Consider the following 18,798-nt stretch of genomic DNA (forward strand, 5'->3'; position numbering starts at 1 on the left):
TGAGATGTGGTTTTTAGATCTGGATAGGGGACAGCAACCACATTAAACATTTCCAAGAATGATTTGAAAGAGAGGTTTCAAGAAACTCACCAAACAAAAGGCGGCACAGTTGGGTGGTCTTGGCATGGAGTCCCAGCAGTCAGTGAGAGTTTCCTTGAGCGTTAAGAGGTTAACATTAGTGACTATCTGTGTATGTGTTGACAAAGCAGCTGGCTTTGTAGTTCACATGCCCCCCCCTTCCCTCGAGTCTTCAGGGAATGCACGAGGGTTGTGTGTGATGGTGCCCCCAACATAAACACTGACCACAACCCCAGAAACTGCACATCCAAGTAGCCCTGTGAAAAAGGGTTCCCAGCCACAAACATAGACACATATACAGTGGTACCTCGGGTTACATACGCTTCAGGTTACAGACTCCGTTAACCCAGAAATAGTGCTTCAGGTTAAGAATTTTGCTTCAGGATGAGAACAGAAATCGTGCTCTGGCGGCACGACGGCAGCAGTAGGCCCCATTAGCTAAAGTGGTGCTTCAGGTTAGGAACAGTTTCAGGTTAAGAACCGACCTCCGGAACGAATTAAGTACTTAACCCGTGGTACCACTGTATAGGCATATAAACCACCTTTCACACTTCCTCTGAATATGCAGGTACTGAGTGTGTGTCCAGCCAGTGCGTTGGCACAGGGGGTGTCCCTAAAAGGTTCATGCATTGAGGTTCATGTCTGCATACCCCTATAGTTTCATGCCAGTTTATTAGAGTTTCAGTAACAGTGCAGGATGTGAATGTGTCTAAAAAAAGCAGCTGGTTAAGGCTTTGGGCACCTCATCTGTTGTAACGCTGGCTCATAATCTTGTACTGCATCCTGAAGCAGAAGCGAACAGAGAAATAGCACTTGATTAAGAAGACAGCCAAGTCAGGTTAACACAAATTCATACTTCAAACCGAGTAATTATAAACTATTGGGACAACCCTAACCATGTGGGGATATTGTGCGGGAGCTGGAACCAGCAGTCTCTTAAGACGATAGTCCAGCTCTATTAAACAAAAAGAAAAAACCCTCAAGTCTACAGAATGGAATCATTTATTGTGCCTAATTCAGGAGTAATTGCAGGAGTCAAGTACTTTTGTATAAAACATTTTCTCCAATATTGCCAACAGAGTTCTTGCAGGCCCACACCACACATTCTCCCCTCCTCAGGTGAGCTACCAAATAAACAAGACCCTGGAAGAGAGCTGGGTGCCAGGGACTGGCATGGGCTGATTTAAATCCCCCAGGAGCAGACCTGAGGAAAGCCTGATTGTTCCCCCAGGCCCACCCCCAGAAAGCCAAGCCCTCCACACCAGCCTGCCATTGGCCAATTCTGTAGGCTGACATGGGGCAGGTTTTCATGGCAAGGAACAGTCCCTGACATGCAGCCCTGCACCATTGGCAGGGGGCAAGCTCTGGCTGTTCCGCAATGCCGTGGTACCCCTAAAAGGGGGTAAGCAGACTTCCTTGTATATTTAATACTAGGGACTGCTTTCCCCACTTGCTCCTCTCACCAATGCCACCTACCAGCCAGCCCCTTTGCCAACCCCCCTTCCCCCACACCTGACCAACCCTTACTCTCTTTATGCCTCACCCACTCCCTTGTCTATCCCCTCACAGCTCACCCAAACCTCTCCCCCCTCATAGCTCAATCCCAATCCCTCCTCCTCACAGCTCGCCCCACCCCTCCCAGTCACAGATCACTCCAAGCCCCTCCCTCTTTCTAACAGCTCACCTCACCGTCTTTGAAAGGAGGGTACGGGGTAAGTGGTTTGGCACTCTGCTCTCTGAAGTACCTCCCACCCTCTGCTATGCAACTCATCTTGGCTGTCTGTTTGCTTGCGCATCTGCCTGCTAGCCTGATATCATGCTGGAGTTTCTGTGGCCACCTATTGGTGACCCCACAAGCTGCAGCGTGATGACAGCCTTACTGCTTTATTATATAGTAAGAAATAGTATGGGATATAGATAGGGATAATAATGCTGTGGGCTTGATATCAAGAGGTCCTTCCATTTCCTCCTGCAGGTCTGTGTCTTGTTCTTCCTCTCATTTACTCCTCTTCCCTGAATTTGCAGTGCAGCAGGTATAACATTTCTTCTGTTTATTTCTTCTGTTTACAGTGGCTGTAGCTGCTGGCATTATCCAATCACTTAAGCAATTATACATGGTGAATCACAGGTATGAGTCAGCAAATTCTGGCACTGTACTGCAGGGCAACACTGGACCAAAGTCTAGCTAGAGTGACATTCATTTCCTGCCTCTTGAATATACAGCGCTTGAGCCTTGCATGACCTTGAAAGTTTAAATTCCAAAGAGCCACTTTGCAGAAGGGTAAGTTCTGTTTCTCAAATACCAATGTGCAGATTGGTTCGAGTTATGGTTGCTTTGGAACCGTTCTTTCCCATACACTGTGGAACATAAAAGAAAAACTGCATTGTTTTCTGCTGTTACTCTCAGTAGGGACCTTCTTTAAAAAGCGAAGGAGCTCAGTCAAATACATGAAACTTCAGATGGAAGAAAACATAGACACAGGGAAGCCACAGCTGTACACAAATTATTTTTTGTAAACTTAGGGTTTTGGTTCATTATCTTAGCATTATTTTCTTCTGCCAGCTCAGAAGACAGTCTAAGGTCTGTTTTCCAGGATAACTCCATGGGGGAAAGAAGCAAAAACATCATAAATAGGAACACAGAAAGCTGCCTTGTACTGAGTCAGACCATTAATCCATCTAGCTCAGTGTTGTCTACAATGACTGGCAGAGGACCTCCAAGATTCCAGACTGGGTACATTCCTAGCTCTGGAAATGCTGGGGGTTAAACATGAGACCTTCTGCCTGCAAAGCAGGTCTCTACCACTGAGTTATGGCCACACACACACACACACACACTGTGATATACTAGATCCCTGGCATGAAAGGGGTATCACATGACTGCTGGGGAGTGGTGCCAAGATTCCTAGGCCCAGCATCAAGCATGCTGCCTGACCCCTGTTCCAGAAGTCCATGCGTTGGTGTGGTCATGTTCATGAAGAGGCCTATATGTGGCAGCTTGACTGATGCCAGAGATGGGACCAGGAACATAACTGCAATTGTGTGGTGTCCCCTTCATGGAGGTAACATATAAAGGGGACACTGAACAGCCTTTATGTAAATCTTCAGATCTCCACCACTGCCCTAATGCAAGGATTCAACATTGCTGTTATACCCCCTGATGATACCCCAGTTATATTATATTTAAACTGGTGGTCATAGCTCAGTGGTAGAGCATCTGCTTTGCATGCAGAAGGTTCATGGTTCAATCCCCAGTATCTGAAGGTTGGGCTGGAAGAAACTCCTTTCTGGGATCCTGAAGAAAGTCTGCCAGTCAGTGTAGACAACAGTGGGGGAAAAACAGTCATGGAACCAAAAGATTAACAAAACAAAACAAAAGAATTGCCGTGAAAATCCCTGAAATGAGAGGTAATCGACTATAGAATTAAATTAAATAACAAAAATCAGAAAATTTAAGGAAAAATTAACCTAGAATTAAACAAAGACTTAACAAGATGCCGGTTACAAAACTCATTTCACTGAACTAATCAGTTTCCTCAGAAGGAAATAAAGAATTTTATAAACCTTAAATGATTTTAAGTGATATCAAACGAACTCAAGAGCAAGGTTGAAACTCTTCCTTGAGTTTACAAAAAAGGTATAAAAACCTCAATGACAAGTTTTAAACATAGCCCTGTTTAAGAGAACTTTGTAAACCTTAAATGATTTTAAATGATTTCCAGCAAACTAAAGAGCAGGGATGAAACGCTTCCCTGAGTTTAAAAAAGGTTTTAAGAAAAATTTACAAAGGAATAAGAGATAAGCTGTTTAGGTTTCAAACAAACTCGAAGACAGGACAGAAACTCAAAAACAGGGCTGAAGCACTCCTGACTGCTGATGTTGAAGACTGCTCTTTTATTTTGTTTTGTTAGTCAGTGTAGACAAGGCAGAGTGAGATGAACCAATGTCATGACTCAGAATAAGGCAGCTTCCCATGTTCCTGTGTTCCTTCTAAAGAGAGATCGTAGCATCTTAGAATTATAGAGTTGGATCATCCAGTCCAACCCCTTGCAATGCGGGAATATGTAGCTGTCCCATCGAAGCTGCAACCTTGGCATTATCAGCACCACGTTCTAACCAACTGAGCTATCCAAGCTGATCTCGACATGATTGCACATAGAAGCACTGATCATCCTCTTGATAACAGCAACCTTATTAATGTAGTCACCGTATCCAAAATACATCAGACACAGTCTATACTTCTAAGACATTGAACTACTTGATCTCTAATGGCATGCTTCAGAGATGATCTTGAGATGTTATCTGCAAGCCCCAACAGGATGTCTACAGTATTTTAACAGAATATTGCAAAATGCTTAATTTTCTCCCCCTGGCAAAACAGAAAAGAGGCAATTTGGCAACTATGTCAAGCAAAAGTTTTGCAACAACAAAAAAGAGGGTAATTTATCATGTAGATAGATACCTACTACTCTAATGCTCAAAGCATTTGTGTTGGCTGAAACTCTACCCCATGAAATGCTTTTGTGCCACTAAAATTATCCACAGATGTGCTTATTTTAATTCTCCCCCAGCTTCAAAAAATAAAATCTGGGCAAGCAGATTGCAGCAGTCAAATAGTATTAAAAAGCAACATATCCACCCACCTGCCCATGCATCCCCACCCCCATGATCCAGAAAAGGAGTTGCAATCATGGAAGAAGCCTTTCTGTGAATTTCCTTTCTCAGCCAGGAATCAGCATGTATGCTTGCGAACTAGGTGTGCCTGCATTCACATTCAGGTACAAAACACCTCGTTTGTGGATGAGAGTCTGCACTTCCATCTGCAGTTGCTTTGTGAATGACGAATGCATATTGACAACTGTTTTACGTGTCAAGGCCCCCAAGCCACCCCCAGGAGAATAATGGCGGAAGGCTGAAGGAAGAAGCTTCAGAATAGTGCCATGGCATAAATCATTCCCGGCCACACCCCCAAGCGACCTGATTGGCTGCCTGGCAACCTGACGTGACCGGGGTCTCCCCCAGCGTGATGCGGGATGCTGTTCCGCCCCAACGCTGAGGAGAGTGGCTAGATGGCCGGACCGCAACACGGCCCCACCAAGAAGTGGACCTGATTTCTCAAGCTGTGCACACACCAGTGCCTGAAATCAAATCTGGAACAGGATACAGTGGTACCTCGGATTTCAGACGCTTCAGGTTACAGACACTTCAGGTTACGGACTCTGCTAACCCAGAAATAGTACCTCAGGTTAAGAACTTTCCTTTAGGATGAGAACAGAAATAGTGTGGCAGCGGCATGGCAGCAGCGGGAGGCCCCATTAGCTAAAGTGGTGTCTCAGGTTAAGAATAGTTTCAGGTTAAGAACGGACCTCCGGAATGAATTAAGTTCTTAACCCGAGGTACCACTGTGTTTATTTTAAAAATGAGCAAGCAGCAAAGAATCAACTCAAGTCCAGAAACATATGAATGAAACTTACAAGAACAAAATCAGTCTAAGCTTGACAAAAAGTCAGGAATTGATCTACAATGAACTCAAAAAGATGTTTAGATATACCTTCCCCAGAAAACCTGAGGCATTCTTGCTGGGTCTGATGGGAGAAGAAATAGCAAAGATAGACTAAAGACTATTTATGTACACCATAACTGTAGCAAGAACTTTATTGGCCCAAAGATGGAAACTGCAGGAATTACCAACAATTGAGGAGTGGCAGATGAAGATGATGGACTATGCAGAACTAGCCACACTGACAGGCAGAGTCTGGAATCAAGAAGACCAAAAATTTCAGAGAGATTGGAGTAAATTTATTGGGTATATGAATAATTATTGTAAAAATGTGAAGACACTAGCGGGACTGATATAAATTCTGCAACGGAAAAAAGGAAGTTCTAGACCAAAGAGACAGAATTGATTATAAGGACATAAAGGTCAGAAGTAGAGGATATAAAGTGTGGTACAAAGGATTGAAAATAAAAAACCTGTTGAAGAGATGGAGGGAAGTCATGAGCTCAGTAGAGCAAATAATTTATTTGTTTTGTTATATATTGATATATTGAAATATTGAAATATTGTGTTAAAAAAGAAATCAAAAAAATTATATTTAAAAAATATAAATAAATAAATTGCCGCTTTCCCACTCACTCCAAAACAGCTGCAACAGGTGTCCCCAATAATTTTGTAAAGTCAGAAACAAGAGTATGAGAATGTGACTGCCGAGTCACATGATCCCCTTCCAACCAGCTAACCACTGTACCGCTAGCTTCCATCAAGGATATGGCCCATTCTGAAGACTTCTGTTAATCTGCAAATCACTTGTGGCTGAAATGTTGGCCTAAGATACCAAGTCAGAACATAAGTTTCTTCTGCACATCCTTTATTAATCAGAAACATCAAGAAATCTTCCCTTTGTATATTCAAACAGAGTGTGTCTTCCAGTAAATTGTCAGCTGTGTTTCCCTGGCAGGCAGATGTTACTTGTTAGCAAGTGTCATGACAAACTATTTCCCGTCCCCAAAAACCAACATAGACACAAGCCCATATTAGGTGATGTGTCAGCTTAGTTCAGGAGTGGGCAACCTTTCATAGATATATTACACACACACATATCTCATATATACATATTACACAAATATATGTAAATGGATTTAAAATAAGTTATATTATGGAAAATGTGTTTATTGGGAGAAATATGCACTAACATGCTGATATGTTTTTTTTTTTATTCATTTTTCATACACATACAAAAGAAAAAAACAAACAAAACACAAGACAAAAGCTTTCAGTCATATATACATATGTACATAATATTCGAGTTTCTACATTTCTTCTCATTTTGGACTTCCTTCAGCGATGTTGGCATTCATTCATGTTTTGATCTTAGAATCACATCCCATCTTTTCATATTGTCATTCGTACCTCCTTTTTTACATTATTTCAGTTGAACAATACTTGTTAACTCTTTACAAAGCCTCTTTAAATGCCACTAACGTTGTATTGACTGAACATTTATTCTCCAGATAACTTGCGAATTTACCCCAGTCTTCAATAAAATTTTGATCTTTTAAATATCTAACTTTTCCTGTTAGTTTGTCCAACTCAGCATATTCTGTTAATTTTACTCTCCACTCTGCCACCGTTGGCATTTCTTCCTGTTTCCATCTCTGAGCAAGCACGGTTCTAGCCGCCGTGACCATGCTGATATGTTTTTGTTATGACTTTTTATTTTTTAAGATTGCACAAACTGATGTGAAAATGCAGTGAACTGAAACAAAAATTGGGAAAAAGGAGGCGCTGAAAGAAGCAAAAATCGAGAAATTTGCCCATGCCTAAACACAAGCAGAGGGACACAGGTGGCGCTGTGGGTTAAACCACAGAGCCTAGGACTTGCTGATCAGAAGGTCGGCGGTTCGAATCCCCGTGATGGGGTGAGCTCCTGTTGCTCGGTCCCTGCCCCTGCCAACCTAGCAGTTCGAAAGCATGACAAAGTGCAAGTACATAAATAGGTGGGAAGGTAAACGGCGTTTCTGTGCGCTGTTCTGGTTCACCAGAAGCAGCTTAGTCATGCTGGCCACATGACCTGGAAGCTGTACGCCGGCTCCCTCGGCCAGTTAAGCGAAATGAGCGCCGCAACCCCAGAGTCGGCCATGACTGGACCTAATGGTCAGGGGTCCCTTTACCTTTTTAACCACAAGCAGACTCCTCATCTTCCCTGTAGAATCCCCATTACTCAAGTGCTCCAGCATAATTTCTGGGGTGGATTTCTATGTGTTGAACCTGGGGCACTTTGAAATCTTGGCCTGGATCGAGGCATGGATCTGTCACAAACATTACATTGACCTTACAAATATTGAACTTGAAAAGGAGCTGTGATGTCTGCTTTCGTTTGCTCTCCCTGGCTCTGCACTACCTCTCTGAACCTTGTTAAATTTTATATGATGTGCCAAAAGGGCATTGAAACTAACCAGTCAGCATCTCTTCCTTGATAAGAGGGTAAATCCCTTTAACTTTAGTAGTTTGGCTAACACAAAGTCCTTCATGTGTTTTCAATTGTTTATAACCTTGTTGACTTTCATAGACCTTAGCCAGGAGCCAGGAGCATTTCATACTGTGTTTGGCAAGAGTTCTGTCATGGTGTGTCTCTCTGTGTTAAATTGACCGGGTTTTCAAGCACACACACACACACACAAGTTCTTCCAAGTGATACTTCTGAAATTATTTTGGCCTGGAAAATTATCTTGGCCCCTATGTGATTTTAAAAAAAAATTATTCAACTTTACTTTTGCCTGTTTACATTCCTAATGGTGGGCTCAGGTTGTGGTGATTGGCAGGTGGTGACACTTGGGGACGAACCTTATTAGGGAAGACTAAAGGATCATGTGCTAGACATGCTTCTGAAATTCTCCACATTGCCATTTCTCCTCATTGGACTTTGAAGTTCTAGATTACCCAGTCTGGTTTCTGAAGTGGATTGGACATTTCTTCTCCATTCACACCTGCTCCTCCTCCTCTTCCTCCTCCTGTTGCTTGTAGATGTTTGGCAGATACCCAAGACTCCACACTCGATGTAATGATTAACTTAGCCCTAGATCTGTTACTAATAGTTGGGCCCAGGACTGTCTTTCTGATGAACCTGATATGACCTTGAAAAAGACTCTTACTGGAACCTCCCTCCCCCCCCCCATCTTGAATCATGGTAAACATGGTACATTAGTTTACTTTCCGTGGAACATTAGACTTCCAGCAAGTTCAGACAGGCTTAGATATTTTACTAAGCAGATATTCATCCCACCTCCCGCATTCAGTTATATAAAGGGCAGGGATTGCTCTGTCTTTACCAGACACATTTGTTTGTATGTCAGGAATTTAATCCAAAGCGTTGTCTAGTTGTACTGTGCTGGGTGAATTCTTAAGTACATATTGAGGTGTTCTCTTATTTGTATTTCTTATTTTCAGAGCAATGGGTCCATTAAGTCTTCTTCACCAAAGAGTCCTCACCTGGTTTCCTCAGTAATACTACTTTTTTTTCTTCAAGAAACGAGTGCCTGAGGATAAGAGACTGCCTAAAGGATTTGAAACGCATCTCTGCTAATATCTGAAGTCTCTTCACCACACTGAGTAAAACCAGTTCTTCTCAAAGGTATTTTGATGAGTTGGATGAGATAAAAGAAACGCGACCTTTGCTCTGAATCTGAACTGAGAACAAGACGAAACAGCCTAAACATATTCTTAAGACCTCATGTGTGTGGGACATTAAAAAATGAGAAGCAAGTGGACAGGGGGAAGTGCCTTATATTAGTTATTTAACTCATTATTGTCTACACGGACTGACAAGCAATTGTCCAAGGTTTCAGGCCAAGGTTTCAGGCAGTGGTTTTTTTCTGTGCCTAACAGGAGATGCCAGGGATTGAACCCAGGACATTTGGGATGCAAAGCAGGTGGACTACCACTAAGCTGTGACCCTTCCCCAAAATCCTGTTTATGCTTGCTGGGGTATAGATGCAAAGTACAAAAAGTGAAAATGCTACACTATATATTACAACTAATCTTCTTCTTTGGTGATCACTCGTAGCTGAGTAAGATTGTCTTCCATGAACACAGTCTTAACAGTGATTCCATAAGTGACTGTAATGGCCAATTCTGGATCCACACGTCCTTCCACAGTGGAGACACAGATTTCCAGGCGGGAGTTGATCACGGTGAGGGTTTCCCAGGCGTGCCTTCCTCTGAGCGCGTTTCTCCCAGCATGGTGTAGTGATTAAGAGTGGTGGACTCGTAATCTGGTGAACCAGGTTCACTTCCCCGCTCCTCCACATGCAGCTGCTAGGTAACCTTCGGCTAGTCACACTTCTTTGAAGTCTCTCAGCCTCACTCACCTCACAGAGTGTTTGTTGCGGTGGAAGAAGGGAAAGGAGATTGTTAGCCGCTTTGAGACTCCTTAGTCCTTAAAGCGGGATATCAAATCCAAACTCTTCTCTTCATCCTGAGTTCGAGAGTCTTCAAAACCCATGACACCTTTGGTAAAGGCTGTTCTCCAATTGGAGACAACTAATTACAACTGTGGGACGCGGGTGGCACTGTGGGTTAAACCACAGAACCTACGGCTTGCCGATCAGAAGGTTGGCAGTTCGAATCCCCATGACGGGGTGAGCTCCCGTTGCTCGGTCCCAGCTCCTGCCAACCTAGCAGTTCGAAAGCACAAAGTGCAAGAGAAAAAATAGGTACCGCTCCGACGGGAAGGTAAAACAGCATTTCCGTGCACTGCTCTGGTTCGCCAGAAGCGGCTTAGTCATGCTGGCCACATGACCCGGAAGCTGTACGCCGGCTCCCTTGGCCAATAAAGCGAGATGAGCGCTGCCAACCCCAGAGTCGTCTGCGACCGGACCTAATGGTCAGGGGTCCCTTTACCTTTAATTACAACTAATATCAGGCACTCAGTGAACCAGTCAGTCTTCACATTGTGGGAAGCCAATGTTAGAAAGTTCCAGAATTATTAACACAATTCAAACAATTGTTCTCTTTGTTCATGAACACATTTCTTATTTGTTTTCTATAGTTTTACTGCAGTGCTTGGAGGGCACTCCAAGTTTTCTAGTTGCTCCAGCAGACCCAAATCTAGAAATGTTCCAATTTGGATTTCACTTATGGCTCATTCACTATTAAATGAGCAGCAAAGGGGTGACATTTACTATGACTGGCTGGGAACTAGATGTGGCGAGAGATCTGCAGCCTGCTGCTTACAAGCCATGAATAAAAGGGAAGGGGTATGCAGCTGATATCCTAAAGCCTGCAAGGATGGCTAAGCTTGTGCTGACCATCTCCTGTGGGAAGACTCTTCCTCCTCTTGGACCCATCTGATTCACATGCCACAAATGGTCAGAAATGCTTTATTACGTGCAATCTGTCCATAGCTATAATGAAAGGGGATGGAAGATTTCAGAGTGATAAAAAGACATGGTCAGGGGGCAAGCCAGGATGTGGGCAGCAATAGCTGGGATGTGTGCTGTGAGGTCCAGGACATCTAAGGGCAAACTGTCAAGGACAAGGAAGAAAGACAGGGCAGGATTCAGGGGAGGTCAAGAGATAACAAGGGAAAAGAAACAGAGGGACACATATGCACAAGTCCAAGGCTCTAAAGCAATAAATGGGAGCTGTCAACCAGCCTGACAGAAGCCTCTCCAGGCTTCCTTTTGCAAAGGCTGCTGGGAAGCTGGAGCTGAAGAGTGCTGTTCAAATGATCTCAGGCAAGCTTCAAAACAGAGCTAAGGAGTATATCCTGGCATGTACTGTACATAAGGGACGCGGGTGGCGCTGTGGGTTAAACCACAGAGCCTAGGACTTGTCGATCAGAAGGTCGGCAGTTCGAATCCCCGTGACGGGGTGAGATCCTGCTGCTCGGTCCCTGCTCCTGCCAACCTAGCAGTTTGAAAGCACGTCAAAGTGCAAGTAGATAAATAGGTACCGCTCCGGCGGGAAAGTAAACGGCGTTTGCATGTGCTGCTCTGGTTCGCCAGAAGCGGCTTAGTCATGCTGGCCATATGACCCGGAAGCTGTACGCCGGCTCCCTCAGGCAACAAAGCGAGATGAGCTCCGCGACCCCAAAGTCGGTCATGACTGGACCTAACGGTTAGGGGTCTCTTTACCTTTACCTTTACTGTACATAAATTTCATGATCCCGGCAATGTGGCAATTTACATATTGCTTAAAAGAGTGGAAATGGATCATCCTGAGAGAGCAAAACAGGACATGGGTATTTGCATATTGTTATGAATAATATCAATTTCTTCCCCACACTTCCTCATAATGTTCCCAGGTGGGTTGCAGTGCAAATGCAAATATATAGTGCTAAATGCAAATATATAGTGCTAAATCACAGTTTAAAACAAATGACAGTCACAGGAATAGGTTGGGTCCTAAAAAATACATGTCTAGGGTGTCAAATGTCAGGGTAAAGAGGTGTGGCAGCAAGGACATAATGAAGGTGCACTGAGGAACATATATTTTTGGATATGGCTACATAAAAGGAACCAGTGTTGTGTAGTGTTTAGAGTGCCGGATTAGGACCTGGGAGAGACCTGGGTTCAAATCCCACCTCAGTCATGAAGCTCACTGGGTGACCTTGGGCCAGTTAATGACCCTTAGCCTAACCTCAGTAGGGTGTTGTATAAATTAATCCTTGACCCTTTGTATCTGTAGAATGTTTTGAATTACATCCTAACATACAGGTGAACAAGAACTTTCAGGTTCCTTTTCCACAAACTGTTGCTGAATGAATTGGTCATTTTCCCACAGAAAGCCGTTTCTTTTCTCTCAGGCCAAGGATTGGTGAACATAAATTTATATTTACTTGGCACTTGTAACTACATGGACAGCATCCAATGTTCAAAAAGTTCTGTGTAGTATTTCTCTCTCCCTCTCTCTTGGATCAAAAAATTTGACCTGCATCTCAAAAAACTATTGGCATTTGTTGATGTAACACTGCTTCCATGGCAAAAAAACTCTCTGTTCTCTCTGTTTTCATATATTTTAAAAAGGTTTGAATAACTAATGGACAAGAACCTGCTTCTGATGGTTCAAGAACATTTCTACGTAGACATCAGTCACAGACGAAATGAACCTGATGGGAGGTATTTTGCTCACAGCCCAGTAAGCATATGAAAACACATTATTTGTGTTTTCTGAATACCAAGGCCAGTTTTGCTAACTAAGAGCTGGCAATGGCTTTCAAATGAGGGAACACAGATCAAATCCCAAGGGTAAAGACAGAGAAACATTTTTAACAGCACAAGCCTCCAAAGTGAAGTATAGGATTGTGAGCTAAGGCTACTGATAAATTTGGGGGTTTATACCTGCAAAATGCCAAGGACTGAACCTGTGACCTTTGCATGCAGAACATGTGCTCTGCCCCTGGGCCATGGACCCTTCCGCTGAGCCACAGGCCTTCTTAACCTACAGCTGCAATCCAAGCCATACTTCATAGGGAGTAGAGATTCTTAGGGAATACATTATTTTAAAATTCTGGTATGAACTAGGGGGTGAAGACTTCATCCTAAGGCTGTGATTTTAAGGCTCCACTGAACTTAGCGGGACCTAATTCTGGGTAGACGTATAGGATTATGCTGTCAGATCTAGTTTGGGGACATCATTACTAGGACGTACTTGAAATTATTGCTGCGTTCAATACAATTCAGTTGCATTTTTGTGGCTTGGATTTCTGTTCCTGAATGTGCAGTTTACTTAACCCTTATACTGACATGCATCAGTGCTTAGTAATGCTGCAGCAAAATGCCAGTAAATCAGTGGTTGACCTTTAGCTGTGATCATATCCGAAACTGCCTCTCATTTGCAAGAGGGCTATTTTTATCTTCTGAAGATAAGGTGAAGAATTATAGTGCCCCTTTCACCTTACTTGGGCATTCATTTTGAGAGATCCATCTCTAGCTGCTGCATAAAAAAACCAATACAAAAATGGCAGTATAGCCATCCCCAAGATTGCTGAATTAAGAATGATTCTCTCTTTTTTTTTTTTTAATATTTTTATTAATTTTACAGAATAAAAAAGAACAAAGAATAAAATACAAAAGTTTCATAAATCATATTTCTTTTACAGAATCTTTTGGACTTCCCCACATCTTCCCGAATCTGCATTATTTATAATACCAATTTCAGCATTTTGTTATCTTATTTCGTCACTTATTGTATCTTTCATTTTGTCATGTTACCCTTTTCAATATATTTATAACCCAATGTTCATAATACAAAATCTTCAGCTATTTATTATCTTATTTCATTACTTATTGTATCTTTCAGTTCATTATTGTATCTTTCAATTTCATGTTACCAAAGTCAAAGTTATTGTGACCATGATCTTATATATTGTGATTAAAACGTAATGCAATAAAGATTTTTCTTAATTTCACCTCTCTTTTCTTGTGCCTTAATTTTAATTTCACCTAATTACCATTGCTGGGGCTAATATTTCCTAGAAAGTGCATTTTCTTAACATTCATACAGCTTATAATATTTTTGTAAATAGTCCTTAAATTTTTTCCAGTCCTCTTCCGTTTTTTCTTCTCCCAAGTCTCGGATTCTGCCAGTCATTTCCGCCAGTTCCATATAGTCCATCAACTGCGTCTGCCATTCCTCCAGTGTGGGTAAATCTTGTGTCTTCCAACACTTTGCGATGAGAATTCTTGCTGCTGTTGTAGCATACATAAAAAAAGTTCTATCCTTCTTTAACACATTCTGGTCTACAATGCCCAGAAGGAAGGCCTCCGGTTTCTTAGGCAAGGTATATCTAAATACCTTTTTTAACTCATTATAGATCATTTCCCAAAAGGCCTTCACTTTCGGACATGTCCACCAGAGATGAAAGAACGTCCCTTCCGCCTCTTTACACTTCCAGCATTTATTATCAGACAGGTGATATATCTTAGCAAGCTTGACTGGGGTCATGTACCACCGGTATATCATTTTCATAATATTTTCTTTCAGGGCACTACATGCCGTGAATTTCAATCCGGTGGTCCATAACCTTTCCCAGTCCTCAAACATAATGTTATGTCCAATATCCTGTGCCCACTTTATCATGGCGGATTTGACTGTCTCATCCTGTGTATTCCATTTAAGCAGCAAGTTATACATTCTTGAAAGTAATTTGTCTTTAGGTTCTAACAATTCTGTCTCTAATTTCGATTTTTCCACCTGGAACCCAACCTTTTTGTCTGTTTTGAAAATTTCCCGAATTTGGGCATAATGCAACCAGTCTCGCACCTTACTTTTTACATTTTCAAAACTCTGCAGCTTCCAATTGTCACCATCTTTTTCTATTAATTCCCAATATTTTGGCCAGTAGGCCTCCATGTTAAGTCTCTTGCGTGCCTTGGCCTCTGCCGGTGAAAGCCACCTTGGTGTTTTACTCTCCAATAAGTCTTTATATTTTGTCCAGACCATAAAGATTGCTCTTCTAACAATATGGTTTTTGAACATTTTATGAACTTTAACCTTGTCATACCACAAATACGCATGCCACCCAAAAGCGTTATCAAACCCTTCCAGATCTAGGACATCGGTGTTCTCTAACAAAAACCAGTCTTTCAACCAGCAGAAGGCTGCAGATTCATAATATAACCTCAAGTCTGGCAGGGCAAATCCCCCCCTTTCTTTCGCATCTGTTAGTATTTTAAACTTAATTCGGGGCTTTTTGCCCTGCCAAACAAACTTAGAAATATCCCTCTGCCACTTTCCGAAGCATACCACTTTGTCCACAATCTGCAGGGTCTGAAACAAAAATAACATTTTCGGCAAAACATTCATCTTTATAGCTGCTATTCGGCCTAACAAGGAAAGTTTTAGTCTTGTCCAAGTTTCCAAATCCCTTTTGATTTCTGACCAACATTTCTCATAGTTGTCCTTAAACAAATTCAAATTTTTAGAAGTCAAGAACACCCCTAAATATTTTACCTTTTTAACCACATTTAATCCTGTCTCTTTCAAAAACTCATCTGTTTCTGTAGACGTTAGGTTCTTAGCTAAGACCTTGGTCTTTTGCTTGTTCAACTTAAATCCCGCCACCCGACCATAATCAGATATTAAATCCAAAACTCTTTTTGTGCTAGAAACTGGCTCCTGTAATGTTAGTACCAAATCATCTGCAAATGCTTTCAGTTTATATTGTTTCACTCCGACCTCAATGCCCCGAACTGACCGGTCCCTTCTAATCATATTCAAAAGCACCTCCAGGACCGAGATAAACAATAATGGGGATAGAGGGCACCCTTGTCGTGTCCCTTTTTCAATATTGAATTCCTCCGTCACCACATTGTTTACTATCAATTTAGCTTTTTGGTCTGAATATATTGCTTCTATACCATTTTCAAACCCCCGTCCCACTCCCATCCCTTCCAAATTTTTCTTCATGAACATCCAAGAAATGTTGTCAAAGGCTTTCTCCGCATCAATAAAAATTAACGCCGCTCTAGTGTTAATATTTGTTTGTAAGAGTTCCAAGATGTCAATAATGTTTCTCGTGTTGTCAAACAAATGCCTACCCGGGAGAAAGCCTGCTTGGTCCTTGTGAATCACTTCATTCAATACCTTTTTAAATCTATTTGCCAAAATGTCTGCAAAAATTTTGTAATCCACGTTTAGGAGTGAGATGGGACGGTAGTTCTTTAGTTGAGTCTTTTCAGTTTCTGTTTTAGGAATCAATGTGATGAAAGCTTCTTTCCACGTTTCTGGTGCCTTCTTACCCTCCATAATCTGGTTACATACCTCCATCAAGGGTTGTATCAAATAGTCCTTCAAAACCTTATAATATTTGGAGGTAAGTCCATCAGGGCCTGGAGATTTGCCTAATTGTAGGTTCTGTATGGCACTCTCGATTTCCTGCTGTGTAACTTTAACATTCAGGGTTGTTCTCATTTCCTGAGGAATTTTTTGTAATCCGTTAGTTTTAATAAATTGATCTATCTCAGATTCTTTCTGCGGCCCTTGTGCATAGAGATCTTTGAAATATCTCTGGAAACATTTCCTAATTTCTTCAGGCTTCTGAACCATTCTTCCTTCAATCTCTAGATTTGTAACTGTATTTAATTTTTGTCTTTTTTTCAACTGCCATGCTAGCAGTTTCCCACATTTATTTGCTGAATCGAAAGATCTTTGTCTCATTTGTTTAATTTTCCACTCCACTTCTTGGTTTATCAGTTTCATATATTGGGCCTGGAAAAATTTCACTTCTCTCAGCACTTCCTTAGACTTGGGCCTAGATCTTAATTTCCTTTCACCCTCACTTATTCTCTCCAATATCTTCTGCTTCTTTTCATTCCAGAGTCTTTTCTTTACAGTGTTTTGTTGTATTAGAAACCCTCTCATCACCGCTTTACTTGCGTCCCAGATTGTTCTTTTTTCCACCGTAGTGTTCAGATTTATCTCAAAGTAATCTTTCAAAGTTTTTTGGGCCTTCTTCACAATCTCCTGATCTCTGAATAAAGTGTCATTCATTTTCCATCTGAAGGATCCGGTTATGTTTAGTCTCAATTCCATTTTCAAAGCATTATGGTCGGAGCAAGTTTTTGGGCAGATTTCCACTTTTCTAGTTTTAGGTGCCAGTCCTTTAGTTATCCATATTTGGTCGATTCGTGTCCATGACAAATGAGCTTCAGAAAAGAAAGTTCCTTCTTTTCCTAGGGGGTTCTTGACTCTCCATATATCAATCAAATCCATATTGTCTGTCATTTCAAAAAAAGTTTTAGGTAGTCTGCCTTCTTTTGTTATATTTACACTCTGCGACTTATCCATATTTACAGAGACAACCCCATTCATATCTCCCAACATAATAATGTTGTTATAATCCAGATAGTCCAGTAAAGTCTCATGCAGCTTCTTAAAAAATTCCGATTTTCCATCATTTGGCGCATAAATTCCTAATATCAAAAATTTTTCACCATGTGTGTAAATTTCAATAGCCAAAATTCTGCCTTGTTCATCTTTAAATAGAAATTTCGGTGACAGGCTCTCCTTTGCGTAGATCACTACTCCTCTTTTCTTAACTCTGTCCGAAGAAATAAATTCTTGGCCTAGCCTTTTATTGATTAGCACTTTCCGATGAAGCCTTGTCACATGTGTTTCTTGCAGACAGATAATGTCCAATTGCTCTTTCTTCAATATATGGAATACTTTCCTTCTTTTTTCTGGGGAATTTCCGCCATTTATGTTCCAACTAAGAAGTTGCAGAGACATCCTGAGTCAATTTGTAGGCCTTACAATGGGGTGTCTAGATCTCCCGTTCCCGGCGGTGGCAGTGATGGTCCAGCTCCAGGCTGTTTAGTTCCTGGTGGTGGAGGTGGCCAAGACGCAACTGCTCCTTTCTGGAGGTCTTCCCCGTTGTCGTGAAGAAACTTCTGCTGGTCCTCTGGTGTTCTGATTCTTGTTTTCCTTCCTTTATAGCTAAATGATAGTCCTTGCGGGAACTCCCACCTATAAGGGATTGTGTTGTTTCTCAACAACTTTGCCAGTTCTAAGTATGAGGCTCTAAGATCCAATAACAATTTGGGTATATCTCTGTAAATTTCAGCCTTTTTACCTTCTATCTCTAGAGATTTTTTGAAATGTAGGCCTAATATCTTGTCTCTTTCCTCTCTTGATTTCAGAATAACCAAACAATCTCTGGACTTGTCTTTCTTCACCGATCTGCCCAGTCTAAATGCAGTCACAATTTTAAAGTCTTTATCCTCTTCTATTCCCCAAAATTTGGAGAATAAAAGTGTCAAATATCCCTCCAAGTTGCCTTCCTCCAATTCTGGGACAGCTCTCAACCTGAGGTTATTCTCCTTGTTTCTCAATTCCACCATCGACAGGTAGGCCTGTTGTTCCCCTACCTGTCTTTGCAGAGGCTTGATTTCGCCTTTAATCTCATCAACTTTTTTACTTGCTTGCTCCGCTTTTTGATAGGCTTCCACAGCTAATTTATGATTTTCAGCTGTAGCTCCTTGTAGGTTCTCAATTGCCTGTGTGTTCTGAGAGACCTTTTCAGAAAGTACGCCAATAGTAGTTGTTGCTTGGTCTATTTTTAGTGATTGACTGTCCACTTTTTGATTTAAAATTGCTAGTTGTTCTAAAATTTGTTTCAAAACTGTGTCAGATCCTCCTGTTGCCATGTCCTCTTCAGCAGGCTGTTCGGCCTCCACCTCCTGTGCTATCAGGACGGTTGGAACAGATGATCTGCGATG

At 41.8% G+C, this 18,798-nt stretch overlaps 1 long non-coding RNA gene across 1 annotated transcript; it reads left to right on the forward strand.

Moving 5' to 3' along the window:
- Positions 1–1,982: 1,982 nt before the first annotated feature.
- Positions 1,983–9,387, forward strand: LOC309352907. Its single transcript, XR_014161468.1, has 3 exons — positions 1,983–2,053; positions 2,149–2,359; positions 9,026–9,387. It is a non-coding gene; the product is annotated as an uncharacterized lncRNA (long non-coding RNA).
- Positions 9,388–18,798: the final 9,411 nt, after the last annotated feature.

The sequence above is a fragment of the Podarcis erhardii genome, assembly GCF_964252035.2.
Source record: "Podarcis erhardii genome assembly, chromosome: 11".
Taxonomy (NCBI): Eukaryota; Metazoa; Chordata; class Lepidosauria; order Squamata; family Lacertidae; genus Podarcis; species Podarcis erhardii.